Raw genomic sequence first — 19,783 nt, forward strand, 5'->3', positions numbered from 1 at the left:
TCATCATAGAGTAGGAGACCCTAGGCTTGTGATGCAACCAAATACACAGTGTTACTATTGTCTTTACCTTGCTGAAAAAGGAAAGCGGGATCCTGATAGGAAGGACTGGGAACAAAGAGAAGTTTCAGCAAAGCCGCAATTCTCCCCAACCAGGATATCTCCACCTTCCTAATATTAGCTAGGTCTGACTGCAATTGCTTAGGAAATGGCAAATAGTTTGTTACATATAGAGACCGAAAAGTATTAGCAACTAAAATACCCTGATACTTGATATGAGTAGATGATCTAAATGATATGTAGATTTAAAGTGTACCCGTCAGATCCAGCAAAAAACATTTTTTTATATATCACTCAGTACCTAATCCTGACCATGTGCATCTAATTTTTATGTGTCTAGCACCTTTATTTATTTTTTATTACACTTTTAGTTTAGCTCACTAGTCTGAATTAATCTCAAAGGGAGGGGGCATGGCCTCACTGTGCAGGTCTCCGCCCCCTTCTTCAGTATGCTGTCTGCTCTCATCTCCCCTAGCATTAGTAAAACTCCAACTCCCAGCTTGTCCTCACTGACAGTAGCGGGACACAAGCTGACAGTGGGAGGATGTTTCCTCCAGCTGTGAGCCCTGCGTTCACAGCTGTCAATCAAGGAAGTGTGTCCATGACATAGGTGATGACGCATGGACACAGCAGGACTAATATGTGTCCAAGCAGTCAGGGGGCCAGTTGTTTGGCTGGCTTTTTTAGAATGAAATACTGAAAATTTTCTAATGAAAGCAATTGCAAAACCTATTGGTTATACATGCTTTACAACATATCAAACATTTTTTATCTGACAGTGCCCATTTAATGGGTGTTTTTTAAAACTTTTAACTCACGCCTTTTTTTTTTTTTTTTTTTTTTTTAAATACACTTTATTAGGAGGAATCATTAGATTCCTCATACAGATCAATGCAGTTCTATTGAACTCCATTGATCTGGGTTCATTTTGTTCAGTTTTTGTATCTGACAGTGCCCATTTAAGTAGAGATTCCATAGTAAATGGGATATTAATGGTAAGAGCTTGTGAGTAAGATTTATTCAAAGAATAATAAGAAAGGAGGCCAAACCGGGAAAGTAAGGTCAGGGTTGCATCTAATGATTTAATTGGGTCAAACAATGTAAGAATAATGTCATCTGCATACAACAAAATTGTATGTACCGATGTGCCAATTTTAATACCAGATATATGTGAATCAGTCATAATAGCTTTTGCTAAAGGTACTAATGATAAAATAAAAATGTAAGGCAAGTCCCATTGAGTCAAGTCACATGAACCTGTTCATTGTTTTTGTGGACACCAAAATTTAGATTTCCCCGGCAAATGTTTCTGTCATGTGCACGATACAGCAGAATTCTATTGAAATCAATCGAACTCTGCTGTACTGTAAATCAATAGCCTATGTTTACCTGGTGAAATATCTGCTATTCCACTCAAATTCCGCTCAGAAAAGCAGACTGCAAATTTTCAGCAGTTTTGTAAAATCTTTGCTTTCAAAACACAGATTCCGCTTGAAATTAGAGTCGAGATTCCTTTCGGAAAAGCCATCTACGAATTTTCCGGTCAGACACTCCGCAAATTTTTCAACGTGTGAACATAGCCTTAGACAGGTATAAATAATACTTTTTTTTTTTTTAAATCAACTTGTGCCAGAAAGTTAAACAGATTTGTAAATTACTTCAATTACAAAATCTTAATCCTTCCAGTACTTATTAGCTGCTGAATACTACAGAGGAAATTATTTTCTTTTGGGAACACAGAGCTCTCTGCTGACATCACAAGCACAGTGCTCTCTGCTGACACCTCTGTCCATTTTAGGAACTGTCCAGAGCAGCATATGTTTGCTATGGGGATTTTCTCCTACTCTGGACAAGTTCTTAAAATGGACAGAGATGTCAGCAGAGAGCTCTGTGTTCCAAAAAGAAAAGAATTTCCTCCGTAGTATTCAGCGGCTAAAAAGTAATGGAAGGCCAGTACTTAATAGAAGTAATTTAAAAATCTGTTTAACTTTCTGGCACCAGTTGATTTAAAAAAAATAAAAAAAAAAGTTTTCCACTGGAGTACCCCTTTAAAATAAGCCTTACAAGTAAAACTGTATATGGCATTCTATATATATTTTTGTTTTGTTTTTTATACTAGTCCCCTGCATGTCTTGATCCACCACAAATAAGTGGTAAGTGTGAGAAATGATACAGCAAATAACAATGGTGTTGTAATCTGTTGTACAAAACAGATTCCAAATGCCAATGTATTTGTTGCTAAAGTAAGTATACATAATTCATGAATGTCAAATGTAATCAGCTTTTGAAGATCTTGGCATCAGCCCGATTTCTGAAGGTCACTGGTCTTGAAGAGTTGCTTAAAAGTCAGAATTTGTATCCAGATGACTTTACGTTTTTAAATCATATATGGGAAATAAACATAGAATTTATGTCTTCGTAAGCACAAAGTCAGATTGAGTTAGCTTCTGTCAGATCACCGTGATTCTACTCAGATATGGCAGACCATTTATTTCTTGTTTTAACCTGTTCTTGATCAATGAACCAAGGTAATGTCAGCTCACCTTAGGCATGGTGCACCGCTTATCCTCCAAGTAAGTAAAAAGTATTATTGGAGGTTGGAGACCACTGCTGTATGCTGTATCCCTATGCCCGGTTGCAAAAAATTAAGGAAATTAACTTTAACTTACCTACGTCGGCCTCACGATGTTCCTTGGGACTGGAACGTCGGACAGCCGTCAGCCTATCACCAGCCGCAGCGATGTCCCGCCCCGGCCAGTGATAGGCTGAGCCCACTGTCATGTAAGAAGCCGGCCAGAGCCTCCTTACATGACAGTGGACTCAGCCTATCACTGGCCGGGGCGGGACATCGCTGCTGCCGGTGATAGGCTGCCGGCTGTCCAGCGTTCCCGTCCCCAGTGTAAGGCCGACGTAGGTAAGTTAAAGTTGATTTTTTTAAATGTTTTGCAGCCCGGGCATAGGGATAAAGTGTACAGCAGTGGTCTCCAACCTGAGGACCTCCAGGACCTGTAGTTGCAAAATTACAACTCCCAGCATGCCCGGACAGCCGTTGGCTGTCCGGGCATGCTGGGAGTTGTAGTTTTGCATCCGCAGGTTGGAGACCACTGGCGTACAGTATAGAGTTCCAGCGCAGGTGGCCCCCAACAAAGAGGAGGAAGGCAGTGCTTGCAGGTGACATATGTGAGCAGTACCCCGCTGGGCTGATAATTGGGGGGGAGCAGAACAGCGCTGGCAGGTAACATGATTTGGGGGAGCAGAACAGCGCTAGTGGGTAACATGATTAGGGGGGAGCAGAACAGCGCTGGCGGGTAACATGATTTGGGGGAGCAGAACAGCGCTAGTGGGTAACATGATTTGGGGGGAGCAGAACAGCGCTGGTGGGTAACATGATTTGGGGGGAGCAGAACAGCGCTGGTGGGTAACATGATTTGGGGGAGCAGAACAGCGCTGGCGGGTAACATGATTTGGGGGAGCAGAACAGCGCTGGTGGGTAACATGATTTGGGGGAGCAGAACAGCGCTGGTGGGTAACATGATTTGGGGGAGCAGAACAGCGCTGGCGGGTCACATAGGATTAGTTCCCCGATGTGAGGACAGCACAGCGCTGGGTTGATAATTCATTCATTCCCAAGGGGGAGGGGCCCAACCGGTATTGCGGTATGGGAAAATTTGTATTGTGCAGCACAAAAATTTCGGTATTCGGTATGAACCGGTATACCACCCAGCCCTACTATTTTTTTTATTGAAAATCCAAAAAACGGTCAGTAAAGGGCACCCAACTGAAAGACAGAGGGGGTGACAGCAGGTCTGGTGCAACTTACTGCCCCATGCTGATGAGGAAGAGGCGCTCCTCTATGAAGTGGTGCCCAGCACCTTGATACAGGTTAAAGCCTTGACTATGCCACACTAGTCTCTATCAGAATTCAAGATGCACGATGGGGGAACCATTAAAAAAGACTTTCTCCTTTCCCTACCTCTCCAATTTCCTAAGGATAGAGAGGCTGAGGCCTGAAAAGCCTACATAACTGTAATAGAATGTGGTGGCACCTGAGCATTGAAATTACAGAAATAAGAGCTTTCTCAGTGCCCTTTTGCCATTTAGTCCTTCTTTAGTGGGGAAAGAGCACCAAGGGGCACTGAACAGAAGGGCACTAAGCAGACACCCTTAAACTCCTTTCACCTCTGCTAGTTAATAGGGGCCTATGGAGAATCGTAGCTTCAGTAGCTGGGGGTGCTGCTAATAGCCCGGCATGCGGCAGCCAGCTACTAAAGGGGTATTCCGGGCAAAAACATCTCTTATCCCCTGTGCAAAGGATTGGGGATAAGATGTCTGATCGCGGGGGGCTCACTGCTGGGACCCCCCGCGATCACCCTGCAGCACCCGCATTCTATGCGGGGCCGCGTCTCTAGTTTCAGAATCCTCTGAGTTTCCGGGACTGGAGACGTGACGTAATGCCACGGCCCCTCCATGTTCAAGGGAGGGGGCGTGATGGCAAAAATAAAAATCTTATAGGGGTCAGGAATTCTTTAAAAAAAAAATATATATATTTAAATTAGTAAAACATGACGGAAACTAAAGTATCAAAATAACATGTAGGTTTGACCACAAGGTGAATGGCATGCACAGGGAGATATCCTTAGTTATGCAGCAAAGGTGCACTACATGCTGTCAAAAAAGCCTAATATTAATGGTCATTAATAGAATAGGCCATTAATCGTAAAAGCCAAGATAACCCTTGGGGTTTTCCCAATTAGGCAGTTTTTTTTATGGATCCTCTGCCACTTTCAATAGCACCCAGCCTCCCTGGAAAACCACTTTACTGCTGTAACAGCTCCCATACAAAATGTATCAACCGGAGCATTTCTCATAAAAATATATGTCAGCCAGTGAAGCATTTACATGAATATGCCAGTCCCAGTGCCACTATTAAAACATCTAACCTAGTTTTCTTTCTCAGATCTGTAAGGGTATATTTACATTACAGAATCTCTGCCTGTAGATATTCACAGCCAGGAGGTTCCGTGGCTGCCATCAAAATCCCTCGGCGCTGGGACCACGTGGACATGTGCCGTACCACTGATGGCAATTATTTATAAAAATAAATAAATGGGAAAAAAAGGACCCGCATACCCCTTTAAGAGATAGAAAAGTTCCTAACATATATAACAACAAGATGTTCTAATTCTACTACACAGTATGCATCCCTGAGATACATTTGGCTCTTGCCTGATTTCTTATGACAATCTCCTCCCATTAATGTGCAGAGTTGGGAAAGAAAGAGGCCTGTAAGAAGTCAGGAGGGCATTTCCTGTTCCTCTGGATGGCACTTCAGATTTAAGAGGTTATCCAGGAAAAAAAAATAATAAAATTATATATCAACTGGCTCCAGAAAGTTAAACAGATTTGTAAATTACTTCTATTAGAAAATCTTAATCCTTTCAGTACCTATGAGCTTTTGAAGTTAAGGTTGTTCTTTTCTGTCTAAGTGCTCTCTGATGACACCTGTCTCAGGAAACGCCCAGTTTAGAAGCAAATCCCCAAAGCAAACCTCTTCTAAACTGGGCGTTTCCCGAGACAGGTGTCATCAGAGAGCACTTAGACAGAAAGGAACAACCTTAACTTCAGAAGCTCATAAGTACTGAAAGGATTAAGATTTTTTAATAGAAGTAATTTACAAATCTGTTTAATTTTCTGGAGCCAGTTGATATATATAAAAAAGTTTTTCCTGGATAACCCCTTTATTAATTAGTGGGTATAACTGCGCTTATTCAGGTAATAAATCATCAGACTAGAATATAAAAACTTTTTCAATAAAAAAATCCAGAGTTTATCGGTAGCAGAAATCTGAGGGCACACCCTCGTGTTCCAGATGCACATTCTGACTTTGCACACCATGGCCTGGTTACCCAACACAGTTTCCACACGGAATCCAAAATCTGCCCTAGAATGTGGCAATAACTGACACTTGGCTCTTCAAATCTGTGTCAGAAAACTTTGTAGACTATCGAGTGCATTGCCATGAAAGATAATGGGCTGCTACAACGTCTTCAGCACAGGATTGTATTTGACAATGGATATTATCCCCAGCAGGATGATGAAGTCACTTGAAGTAGTTAATATGACTTGAGGAGCTCAATCCACCACTCAATGAATGGAGAGGGGCACATCTTTACCAGCTTTCTCAGAACAGTATATCTACGGCCATATTTGCATTTGTCACAGTGAATGTAGAGGGTGATTTTAATACATTAACATTAATCATAGATATATTTCTTTTACTGGAAGACAGTAACATATCTCTAAGAAATGATCCTGCAAGGTCCCACATCTCAAGGATGGGACTCATCAAAGTAATGTTCTAGCACTATGACAATATAAGCCGACAGATCAATGCAAATGTCCCATTACTTTCATCTGCTAAAGTCAGGTGCAGAAGTGGATTAATTTCCTCCATACAACCCTAGGAGAATAACATTTGAATGAATTCCTATGAGGGCGGTCACTGCAACACAGAGCTCAACAGTCGCACATATACTGCTGGGAAAGTGTATTCGCCCCTCACCCAACTTCTTCTAATTTGTTACATTTAAATATTCCATATCAGCCAATGCAACTCTTGAATGTTCATTCCAAAGATTTATTCAAAATCTGTATCCCATATGTAAAAGAACCAGTTAAAAAAAAAATATATTATTATTACTATTATTAATAATAATAACAACTGCCCTGTTCTGACCGCTGTAACTTTTTTTTTTACCTACAAAGCTGTGGGGGGCTCATTGTTTGCAACATGATCTGTAATTTTTATGGGGCCCCAATATGCCATATATCAGACTTTGATTGCATTTTAAAGAGGTCCTCCGCTGCTCAGCGTTTGGAAGAAACTGTTCCGAACACTGGAGTCGGCGCCTGGAGCTCATGATGTCATAGTCCCGCCCCCTCATGACGTCACGCCCCACCCCCTCAATGCAAGTCTATGGAGCATGTGAGTGCAGGAGCTTACGTTGGTGTCCGCCACTAACCCTTTATATCTAAAAAAGATGCTGTGATCAACGTCGATCACGTCATCTATAGCAAAACCAGAAGTTGCGGATGGACCGATTATCAGATTGGCCGATATTATCGGCCGATATTCAAGATTTTGTAAGTTATCGGCATCTAACCTTGCCGATAATGCCACTAAAGCGTCCAGCGAGTGCACCCCAAATCTGTCTTGAAGTCTCGCTGCTCTGCATGGCAAAGGATAACAAATTGATTCCAGGGGGCCCCCTAGCTATCACTTCCTGTAGGGGCCACACTCACCTCCTTCGGCTCCGGTCACGGTGTGGGCAGAGTCAGGGCTCTGTGCTCACAGCTTATTGGAGGACAGAGCCTAAACCCAAACAAAGAGCGTCCATCTAACTACACCCGGATCTGGCGGTGGAGTCGCAGCCTGTGGCCCCGTACACCCTGTGACCCCGTACATTCTGTGATCCCATACACCCTGGGGTCCGGGAGGCTAACATTTACCTCAGAACCGCGTCCCATCCTAACTGTACAGCAACAAGTGAGGGGCGCGACAGCCAATCTGCAGGCGCTGCGCGTCATGTGATACAGGAAGCACGTGCGGAGAGCAGGAGCACGGAGCTGAGAGAGAAACCGGAAGGAGAGGTCAGGTGAAGGGACGTGACATCATACTGCTCCTAATATACGTCATACACCTCATACTACACTATATATATTATATATGAGGGGCATATGACAGGGGGGCATTATATGTGGGGCACATGACAGGCCCCCCCCCCCCCCCCCTATAATGGACGGAATATCTGTATGAGTTTCGGCTATCGGCCTGAAAGTTCACAGGTTATCGGTATCGGCTCAAAAAAATCAATATCGGGCGATCACTAGTTCCGGTGCTCTCATCAGACCCCCACTGTGCAATCGCGGGGTCTGCTAAGTACAAATGGCCACCGGAGGTTCCCTACCTCCATCCAACATGCAGGATCGATGAGCTTCTTGTGCAGCCCAAAGATCCAAAAATGTTTTTAAAAATATATAAAAGCCTCCCTCAATCAAAATATAAATTATCCTGTTTCCCCCCCCCCAAAAAAAAAAATTGTAATGAAAATAAAAACAAACACTACATATCTTTTATCACCGTGTGCGTCAATGTAAAAAAAAAAACATTTCTGTTTGTGCCATACAATTCATTGTAAAATGAATGGTATCATTATAACCTACAATTGGTCTCACAAAAAACAAGCCCTCATATGGGTCTGTAAATAGAAAAAAAAAAAAAAAGAAGGCGAGGAGCAAAAAAAACAAAATGCAAAAATGCAAATTGTCTGTGGGGGAGATTTATCAAAACCTGGCCAGAGGAAAAGTTGCCCATAGCAACCAATCAGATCGCTTCTTTCATTTCTAACAAGGCCTCTGCCAAACTAAAGAAGCGATCTGATCGGTTGCTATGGGCAACTTTTCCTCTGGACAGGTTTTGATAAATCTCCCCCTGTGTCCTTAAAGGAGTAGTCCAGTGGTGACTCAGTGGTGAGCAACTTATCCCCTAACCTAAGGATAGGGGATAAGTTGCAGATCGCGGGGGGTCCGACCGCTGGGGCCCCCTGCGATCTTCTGTACGGAGCCCCGACAGCCCTCGGGAAGGGGGCGTGTCGACCTCCGCACGAGGCGGCGGCCGACACGCCCCCTCAATACAACTCTATGGCAGAGCCGAAGCGCTGCCTTCGGCAATCTCCGGCTCTGCCATAGCGATGTATTGAGGGGGCGTGTCGGCCGCCGCTTCGTGCGGGGGTCAACACCCGCTATCTGGGCCGAGAGCCGGGGCCCCATACAGAGAGATCGCAGGGGGCCCCAGCGGTCGGACCCCCCGCGATCTCAAACTTATCCCCTATCCTTAGGATAGGGGATAAGTTTTTCACCACTGGACTACTCCTTTAAGGGGCTAGAGCAGTGTTTTCCAAACAATGTATCTCCAGTTGTTGCAAAACTACAACTCCCAGCATACCCGGACAGCCAAAGGCTGTCCGGGCATGCTTTGAGTTGAAGTTTTGCAACAGCTGGAGACACGCTGTTTGGAAAACACTGCACTAGAGGCTATTCTTCAACAGCTCACACAACCACATATACTGTGATCCACCTATAAATAAATCTTGCAGCATTGTCCAGCATCAGTGACAAAGAAGACAATTGACTTCTTGCAAATGGCGGCCAAGTCATTTATCTACACCACTCCTGACCTTGCGCCATTTTTAGCTTCATATCTTCTCCAATAAGCGATCTATGACAGATTTTATAAATGCATTATTCCTGGAAGAAAGCCTGCACGGTTTTCCGTATTAAAACAATTTGGCTGAGAAAATGTGTATTATATTTATTAGGCTATAATTTCATTAAATCCCAGCAGTAATATGAGAAGTTTATATATTTTTCAGTAGTTTTACAGTTCCTGTATAATCAAGACGGTTTTACAAAAATGCCCTGGAAATAATGGGCGCAGGATTCAGCAAGGTCACCTAAATGTGGTTTATTATCATGCAGCAGCTGAGAGAAAAGTGTAGAATTCCTGTAAACCCCTGTTCACACATCACATGTTACTTGTGAATTTTTTGGTGTAGAATCTACGATAAGTTAGGTTTTACAACTCCTATTTACTGATTATGGAAAATGGTCAGTTTGTGAAAGTACCCTAAGGCCTAAGACACACGATACAGAAGGAGGCTATACAGCAGAACACAATGTCCCCCACGGTTCCTAAGTACCACTACCCATAATACAGTTTTGGTGATGTACTGTACCTCCTTGGCTTTTGTCGGCACCGTGGTATAGGGTGGGTTCACACCACGATTTTGCTATACGGTTTCAGCATACGGTTTCATTAAAAAATAAACTTATGCAACCGTACAGAAAACCGTGCCCATAGACTTCCTATTCAAAACTGTATGCACCATAATGTATACGGTTGTCTCCGTTTTCAAAACCATACTTTTTTTTTTCCGTACAGAAAATTGTGGCCTACCATGGTTTTTGGTCCAGCTGAAAAACCGTATTAAACCGTAAATGTTTTTTTTTTTTTTGTTAACATGGGAGTCAATGGGAACCGTACAGAACCGTATGTGCGTACGGTTCCATCCAGTTTTTACCATATGGTTTTTGACTGCACAGTACCACGTAACATTAATCTGTAATATACACATTACTGAATCCCCGGTCAGAAACGTCTCTTCACCTCCACATGGGAGAAGAAGCTTACATGTGGTACAGCCCAGACACACAGCTGCATATGGGTGCATTCACACCATGTTTTTGCAATACAGTTCCCGTATACGTTTTCGATTTGAAAACCGCATGGAACCGTATTGAAAACCGTATGCATACACCAGGCACACCGTGGCATATAAAAAGGGATACACCAGGCACACAGTGGCATATCAAAGGGATACACCAGGCATACAGTGGAATACCAGAGGCATACACCAGCATATCATTCCAGGCACACAGCGGCATATCAGAGCCAAACAATCCAGGCACACAGCAGCATATCAGAGCCAAACATTCCAGGTACACAGCAGCATATCAGAGCCAAACATTCCAGGCACACAGCAGCATATCAAAGCCAAACATTCCAGGCACACAGAAGCATATCAGAGCCAAACAATCCAGGCACACAGCAGCATATCAGAGCCAAACATTCCAGGTACACAGCAGCATATCAGAGCCAAACATTCCAGGCACACAGCAGCATATCAAAGCCAAACATTCCAGGCACACAGAAGCATATCAGAGCCAAACATTCCAGGCACACAGCAGCATATCAGAGCCAAACATTCCAGGCACACAGCAGCATATCAAAGCCAAACATTCCAGGCACACAGAAGCATATCAGAGCCAAACATTCCAGGCACACAGCAGCATATCAGAGCAATACTCCAGGCACACAGCAGCATATCAGAGCCAAACATTCCAGGCACACAGCAGCATTTCAGAGCAATACTCCAGGCACACAGCAGCATATCAGAGCCAAACATTCCAGGCACACAGCAGCATATCAGAGGCATACACCAAGCATACAGCAGCATATTACAGACACACAGCGGCATACCAGAGGCAAACTCCAGGAATACAGTGGCATATCCCAGACACACAGCGGCATGTCAGAGGCATATCCCAGACACACAGCGGCATGTCAGAGGCATATCCCAGACACACAGCGGCATGTCAGAGGCATATCCCAGGAACAGAGGTGGATATCACAGGCACACAGTGGCACATAATATGTAAAGAGGTGGCAAATCCCAGACGCTCTGCAGTACAGGTGCACATACTAAATGCACACCAGCATATATCAGACACACTATGGCATATGTAAAACAAATAGAAGAATACACCAAACACACAGTGGTACATACCAGGCACATATCAGCGCACTTTTGGCACATAAGAAGGCATACCCTACACACACAGCAGCACATCTAAAGTGTGTCAATGCACATACCATGTGAAAACAAAAATAGCCCCAGTAGGTCTTGGGATAAATCACTCAATTTCTCCAATCCCCTTATTGGAAGGGGAAACCCCTTTCGGGGAATAATACCCTCAACTGAAGACCCACCATAAATTTAACTTTTATTCATACTTTTAAAAATGACATTACAACACAATATGTGGGTTAAAATTATCAGGTAGTGCAGTGAGACAAAATTGATGTCTAGGTGGTGCTACTATGTAGGTCTCAATTCATTCTTATCATGATTGATAAATTATCCTAGATTAGGATTTAATCTGTCTGTAGTGAGACGTCTCCTGCTGCACACCTATCTAAAACCAACAAACATCTGCCCTAACGTTTCACTAGAAAACTAGCTTTATCAAAGGGACATCAGGTGATGATAATTTTAACCCACATATTGTGTTGTAATGTCAGTTTTAAAAGTATAAATTAAAGTTACATTTTAGGTGGGTCTTCAGTTGAGGGCATTATTTCCTCAATCCCCAATAAAGGCATTGGAGAAATTGAATGCACATACCATGCACATAGCCATATATCCTAGATACACAGAGACATATCCAAGGAATACAGCAGCACATCCCAGGCGTGCAGAAGCACATATCAGGAACACAGCAGCATAGAGTGCCAACCCAAAATTATCCATCGTTTGGCAGTGGGGGGAAATATTGCATGGATTTTGAAGGTATTTACAAATAAAAATCTGAATTGTGTTGAGAGCATATGTAGTCACCCCCTTTACTGTAAAACTTCTAACAAAGTGCTTGTGTGACCAAATGCCTCCACACATCACATAAATAGTAAATAGAGTCCACACGTCTGCAGTTTAAGTGAGCCACAAGAAATTCCATGAGCAAAAAGCCATTCGGGAGACGGCTCTCTGGTTGTAATGTGTGATGGAAACACAACACTGCCCATCACCCTGATCACACAGAGAAGTTTATCACAATCTGTGTAGAGGAAAAGTTGACCAGTTGCCCATAGCAACCAGATTGTTTCTTTTATTTTACAGAGGCCTTTTTTTTTTAAATGAAAGAAGTGATCTGATTGGTTGCTACGGGTAACTGGGAAACTTTTTCTCTACACAGATTTTGATAAATCTCCCCCACCATCCCCTTAGTGAAACATAGAGGTGGTAGCACCATAATGTAGGAATGTCTTTCTTCAGCAGGAACAGGATGACAGGTCAGAATTGATAGAAAGATGGATGGAGACAAATTTAGAGCAATCCTTAAAAGGGTACTAGGTGGAAAACAATTTTATTTATTTTTTTATTTTTTTATCAACAGGTGCTAGAAAGTTAAAACAGATTTGTAAATTACTTCTATTTAAAAACCTTAATCCTTCCAGTACTTATCAGCTGCTGTATACTGCAGAGGAAGTTGTATAGTTATCTGAGTCTGACCACAGTGCTCTCTGGTGACACCTCTGTCCATGTCAGGTACTGTCCAGAGCAGGAGCATATCCCTTATAGTAAACCTCTTCTGCTCTGGACACTTCCTGACATGGACAGAAGAGTCAGCAGAGAGCACTGTGGTCAGACAGAAAGGAAATTCAAAAAGAAAAGAACTTTCTCTGGAGCATACAGCAGCTGATAAGTACTGGAAGGGTTAAGATTTTTAGATAGAAGTAATTTACAAATCTGTTTTACTTTCTGGCACCAGCTAATTGAATAAAAAAAAAAAAAACACCAGAGTACCCCTGTCTGCAAAAGACTTGAGACTGGGACGGAGGTTTATCATTCAGCAACACAATGGGGGAATTTATTATGGTGTGGATGAGCGATTTTTCTTTATCTTTTGTTTGTAAGGTGGTAATATGTGTGTGTGTGTGCGCCAAATTTATTAAATGGCTGCATGGCATGTGATAAAAAAAAATGTATCCTATCCACAAAAATCAACAACACAAGGCTAAAGACAATGATAAATCCCCCCCAATGACCGTAAACATACAGCCAGAGCTACAATGGAATGGTTTAGATCAAAGCCTAAAATGTCCAAGTCAAAGCCCAGACCTAAATCCAATTGAGAGTCTATGGTAAGGGAAGGGTTACACACAGCACATCCGCAGCGTATTTGATGCTGTGGATGCGCTGCGGGCAGTCACAGAGCGACTGCAGGATGAGCTTCCTGCTGTAAACGCAACGGATGCGCTGTGTGTGACCAAACCCTAAGGCTAAGTTTCCACTTGTTTTTTTTTTTTTCTGGCAGTTTTTGGAATACTGCCACTGCAGTTTTTGAGCCAAAGCCAGAAGTGGATTCAAAAGGAATAGGACATATAAAGGAAGAACTTACACTTCTCTTCCCTTATGGATCCACTTCTGACTTTGGCTCAAAAACTGCAGTGGCAGCTTTCCAAAAACTGCCAGAAAAAAAACAAGTGGAAACTTGGCTTAAGGCTGGGTTCATACTACGGTTTGTAACTATGGTTCCCGTATACGGCTGGGAGGAGGGGGGCGGGGCTTAATTGCGGCGCCCGCACTCAGCCGTATACGGGAACCGTATTTAATGCATGTCTATGAGCCGACCGGAGTGAACCACAGCCTCCGGTCAGCTGCTTTTTCGGCCGTATGCGGTTTCCCGACCGCAGGCAAAAACGTGGTCGACCGCGTTTTTGCCTACGGTCAGGAAACTGCATACGGCAGCCGACCGGAGGCTGCGGTTCACTCCGGTCGGCTCATAGACATGCATTAAATACGGTTCCCGTATACAACTGAGAGCGGGCGCCGCGATTAAGCCCCGCCCCCTCCTCCCAGCCGTATACGGGAACCGTAGTTACAAATCGTAGTGTGAACCCACCCTAAGATTTTTTTTTCACAGTTTTCATCCAGTCTAAGGCTGGGTTCACACTACGTTTTTGCCATACTGTTTTCAATCCGTTTTTCTAAAGAAAACCGTGTGGCAAAAAAACGGATGGAACAGTATGGAAAAAAGTAAACCGCATGCGTTTTTAAACAGTATACTGTTTTTAAAAGTGCATACAGTTCCGTCAGTTTTTATTTTTTTAAAAACCCATACGTTTTTGAAAATTTTGTCCATTTTTAATGGGAGTGGTCTTGGGTGGGGACTTTAGGATTCAAATGCGCATGTGCAAAGTAAAAACGTATACATTTTTCCCATATGGAACCGTATACATGTGCGTTTCCCATTGACGTCCATGTTAAAAAAAACGTATGCGGTTGCAGTACGGTTTTTAAACCGGAGACAAAATTGTGGTCAACCACGGTTTTGACTCCGGTTTAAAAACCGTACTGCAACAGCATACGTTTTTTTTAACATGGACGTCAATGGGAAACGCACATGTATACGGTTCCATACAAGAAAAACGAATAAGTTTTTACTTTGCACATGCGCATTTGAATCCTAAAGTTCCCACCCAAGACCCCTCCCATTAAAAATGGACAACATTTTCAAAAACTTATGTTTTTTTTTTTTATAAAAACTGACGGAACTGTATGCACTTTTAAAAACAGTATACTGTTTAAAAACGCATACGGTTTACTTTTTTCCATACTGTTCCATACGTTTTTTTGCCACACGATTTTCTTTAGAAAAATGGATTGAAAACAGTATGGCAAAAACGTAGTGTGAACCCAGCCTAAGGCTGGGTCCACACTACGCTTTGTCCCATACGGGAGCGCATACGGCAGGAGGGAGCTAAAAGCTCGCGCTCCCGTATGTGACCGTATGCGCTCCCGTATGTCATTCATTTCAATGAGCCGACCGGAGTGAAACGTTCGGTCCGGTCGGCTCATTTTTGCGCCGTATGCGCTTTTACAACCGGACCTAAAACCGTGGTTGACCACAGTTTTAGGTCCGGTTTAAAAGCGCATACGGCGCAAAAATGAGCCGACCGGACCGAACGTTTCACTCCGGTCGGCTCATTGAAGTGGATGACATACGGGAGCACATACGGGAGCGCGAGGTTTTAGCTCCCCCCTGCCGTATGCGCTCCCGTATGGGACAAAACGTAGTGTGGACCCAGCCTAATACTACAGTTTTAGGTCCGGTCACAAAACCGGATATGTGGTAAAAATTAGCCGACTATCTGACTCCAGTCAGCTCATTCAAATGAATAAGATGGGTGCCAGGTCTGGCTGGGAGATAGTGGGAAAAGTTTGCACATTTTCCAGACGGATCCGGTCCCCGCATGACTCTTTCAGCTTTTTTTTTTTTTTTTTTTTTAAACAAAGATGAACGGACACATATTTCCATGTGAAGATGTACAGCACTGTGCACAATAGTTATTTGTCTAGATGGGATGCATTTAAAATTCAGCGCCTAAATGGCCATTCTCTCTACTCCCGCCGCACATCGCCCTGAATTATGAGACAGAGCTTCTCCACAGCACCCATGTCCAGTGCAAGGCCCAGAGCCATAGAATCACACTGGATCTCATGCTGGAGGTGGCTATTGCACACTGCTACATGATAGTCATCTGTCTAAAAGTTGCTAAGAGTACCCTTTAAGGCCATGTTCAAAAAACCGAATGTCCAAGAGTAATTCGGAGGAAACACTAGATCAGAAATTCTGTTATCTGTTCTGAAATCCCATTCTTTTCAATGGAATTCTGCTGCACCATGAGCACAATGGGGTTTCCATGGGGGAATTCTGATTCCAGCCTCCGTAGAAAGAATTGACATGTCACTCAGAAATGCATTGCTATCTATTGACATGGGGCATTTTCTAGCCTGTTCTGTGCTGTCTGCGGAATTTTCAGAACACTTGGAAAATTCTGTGCAGACATTCCACTGTGTAAACATAGCCTGAGTCTGCGTTCCAGTTTGTAGCAGTTGCAAAATGAGCAAAAAGACCAAGGGGGTGAAAATATAAGGTAATGTAAATCAGGCACATGGCGGCGTACATCAGACACACAGAGCCATATCCCAGGCACACAGCGGCATACAACAGGATACACAGCGGCATACACAGGGCACACAGCGGCATACACAGGCCACACACAGGGCACACAGCGGTATAGACAGGGCACACAGCGGTATACACAGGGCACACACAGGGCACACAGCGGCATACACAGGGCACACAGCGGCACACACAGGGCACACAGCGGCATACACAGGGCACACACAGGGCACACAGCGGCACACACAGGGCACACAGCGGTATAGACAGGGCACACAGCGGTATACACAGGGCACACAGCGGTATACACAGGGCACATAGCGGCACACACAGGGCACACAGCGGTACACACAGGGCACACAGCGGTACACACAGGGCACACAGCAGCATACACAGGGCACACAGCGGCATACACAGGGCACACACGGCACAAAGCGGTATACACAGGGCACACAGCGGCACACACAGGGCACACAGCGGCACACACAGGGCACACAGCGGCACACACAGGGCACACAGCGGTATACACAGGGCACACAGTGGCACACACAGGGCACACAGCGGCATACACAGGGCACAAAGTGGCATACACAGGGCACACAGCGGCACACACAGGGCACACAGCGGTACACACAGGGCACACAGCAGTATACACAGGGCACACAGCGGCATACACAGGGCACACACGGCACAAAGCGGTATACACAGGGCACACAGCGGCACACACAGGGCACACAGTGGCACACACAGGGCACACAGCGGCACACACAGGGCACACAGCGGTATACACAGGGCACACAGCGGCATACACAGGGCACAAAGCGGCATACACAGGGCACACACAGGGCACACAGCGGTATACACAGGGCACACAGCGGTATACACAGGGCACACAGCGGCACACACAGGGCGCACAGCGGCACACACAGGGCGCACAGCGGTATACACAGGGCGCACAGCGGTATACACAGGACACACAGCGGTATACACAGTGAACACAGCGGTATACACAGGGCACACAGCGGTATACACAGGGCACACAGCGGTATACACAGGGCACACAGCGGCATACACAGGGCACACAGCGGCATACACAGGGCACACAGCGGCATACACAGGACACACAGCGGTATACACAGTGAACACAGCGGTATACACAGGGCACACAGCGGTATACACAGGGCACACAGCGGTATACACAGGGCACACAGCGGTATACAGGGCACACAGCGGTATACACAGTGAACACAGCGGTATACACAGTGAACACAGCGGTATACACAGTGAACACAGCGGTATACACAGAGCACACAGCGGTATACACAGAGCACACAGAGCCCTATCCCAGGCACTTGGTGTCTACTCCTATATGTCATGATGAAGCTGTCAGATGTGGGCGCCATGTGAGTTTATTGCACTATTATCACTGATACAATTTCTCCCGTCTCACTCAGGAGGAGAAGCAGCTGCACGGTGAGGAGCCGCCGCCCGCCCTTCTGTTCTCGGTAACTCACCGCTGCTGCCGGGGATCTCCGTATAGTTCCCGTGGTGCTGCGGGTCAGCCCAGAATACGGTGCACGGTTTGGGATTACTTGTTGCTATGTAACCAAAGCTTGCCACACTACAACCGACAAACCACGCCCCGGGGTGTGGCCTCACATCAGGGCCGCGATTGGCTGACGCTAAGCGGCAAAGCACCTGTGATCCTCTGTTCCCAATATGTCTTCCGGGGATGCTGGGAGTTGTAGTTTCCCAGCAGCTAGAGAGCCTCAGGTTAGAGATAGATGCGTCTCGCACAGCAGTGTTGTGTGGATGGTCCTTGTTCTGTTGTCTGCCCGGGAGGATTCATTGTCATTTATTTATTTATAGATAGAATATTGTTTGTGTTGTCTTGTGGAAGATTGTATTTATTTATTTATTTATAGAATATTGTTTGTGTTGTCATATGGAAGATTGTATTTATTTATTCATATATAGAATATTATTTGGGTTGTCAAATGGAAGATTGTATTTATTTATTGTGTATTCTGCTTTATATAAACTGGACACACACCACCGTCTGTATACTGCTAAACATAAATATATATATATATATATATATATATATATATATATATATACACCCTTATGGACTCAGGGTTTTTCCATTTTTGCACTTTCGATTTTTCCTCCTCACCTTTTAAAAATCATAACCCTTTCAATTTTGCACCTAAAATTCCATATTATGGCTTATTTTTTTGCGCCACCAATTCTACTTTGCAGTGACTTTAGTCATTTTACCCAAAAATCCACATTTTCTTTATTCTATAGGTTCATACGATTAAAATGATCCCCTACTTATATAATAATCATAACTACATGCATGAAAATGAATACATTTAAAATTGTCATCTTTTGACTCCTTTTTTTATTTTTCCGTGTATGGGGCGGTATGGGGCTCTTTTTTTCCGCCATGATCTGAAGTTTTTAGTGGTACCATTTTTGTATTGATCGGACTTTTTGATCGCTTTTTATTCATTTTTTCAAGATATAAAAAGTTACCAAAATACGACATTTTGGACTTTGGAATTTTTGGGGGGTGTTTAGTTAGGATCAGGTTATGGGGGAGTGGTTGGGGCAGTGTGCATGTTAGCAATGTTATCTGCCGCACGTTAGGCCGCCTGGTTATGGGTCATCTAGCGTTTATATGAGGTGATATTGATGACATACACTGCGCTGTACGAGGGACGGTGACGGTTATATCGGGGGTGTACCCCTGATGACGTGTGCGAGGATCTTGCCGTGTGAACTGTTGTGTATTTGAGAGTTTCTTGAATCATGCGTGTCTGTGTTGTCATGGAAACACTTGGCTTCCATAACTGACACCACCTTCCACTCCTCCTGCGCACAAGAACGAAATAACTTAAGCGATCCCAACACCAAGACATATACTGTACATATATATGCAGGGGTGTGGAAATAAAAAAATAAAAAAATACTTGTCCAAGGGACTAAAGCGGAACACAATCTACTTGTCCCTCAAGAAAATCCACTTGTCCTGGTAGATAAAATAATTTCAAACAAAATATTATGTAAATAAGGTCTTTATTAGTTTCTGCACTTTCATTTTTTCCTCACCGTCCTATAATAGCCATAATTCTTATTTTTCCATCTACAGACCCATATGAGGCTTGTTTTTTGCAGAGCCAAGTATACTTTGTAATGACACCTTTCATTTTTCCATAACTTATGCTCTGAAACAAAAAATTATTTGTGAGGTGAAATTGAAAAAAAAAAAAAGCAAATTTGGGGGTTTTCTTTTTTTCGCCATTCACTTTGTGGTCAAACTTATATTATTTTGATAATTGATTACACCAATACC

The 19,783-nt window shown here is 43.9% G+C and overlaps 1 protein-coding gene and 1 long non-coding RNA gene across 8 annotated transcripts in view; one reads left to right on the forward strand and one right to left on the reverse strand.

Annotated features, from left to right (window-relative positions):
- ZBBX (zinc finger B-box domain containing) overlaps window positions 1-18,071 on the reverse strand; it is a 205,916-nt gene extending 187,845 nt beyond the window's left edge. For 3 of the 7 annotated variants that reach the window (XM_056565100.1, XM_056565097.1, XM_056565095.1), the window contains exon 1: window positions 17,937-18,061. The gene's annotated coding sequence lies outside the window, so the exon portion shown is untranslated. Of the gene's footprint in view, window positions 1-7,566; window positions 7,684-17,936 lie in introns of all 7 variants that reach the window. The other 4 variants (XM_056565098.1, XM_056565096.1, XM_056565101.1 and 1 more) reach the window with 3 other exon arrangements.
- An 18-nt stretch (window positions 18,072-18,089) lies between these two features.
- The window catches only part of LOC130361738 (uncharacterized), a 45,072-nt gene continuing 43,378 nt past the window's right edge, over window positions 18,090-19,783 (forward strand). The window contains exon 1 of the long non-coding RNA XR_008891130.1: window positions 18,090-18,195. This is a non-coding gene — a long non-coding RNA (uncharacterized LOC130361738). The remainder of the gene's footprint in view (window positions 18,196-19,783) is intronic.

This window comes from Hyla sarda, chromosome 3 (genome assembly GCF_029499605.1).
Source record: "Hyla sarda isolate aHylSar1 chromosome 3, aHylSar1.hap1, whole genome shotgun sequence".
NCBI classification, from domain to species: Eukaryota; Metazoa; Chordata; class Amphibia; order Anura; family Hylidae; genus Hyla; species Hyla sarda.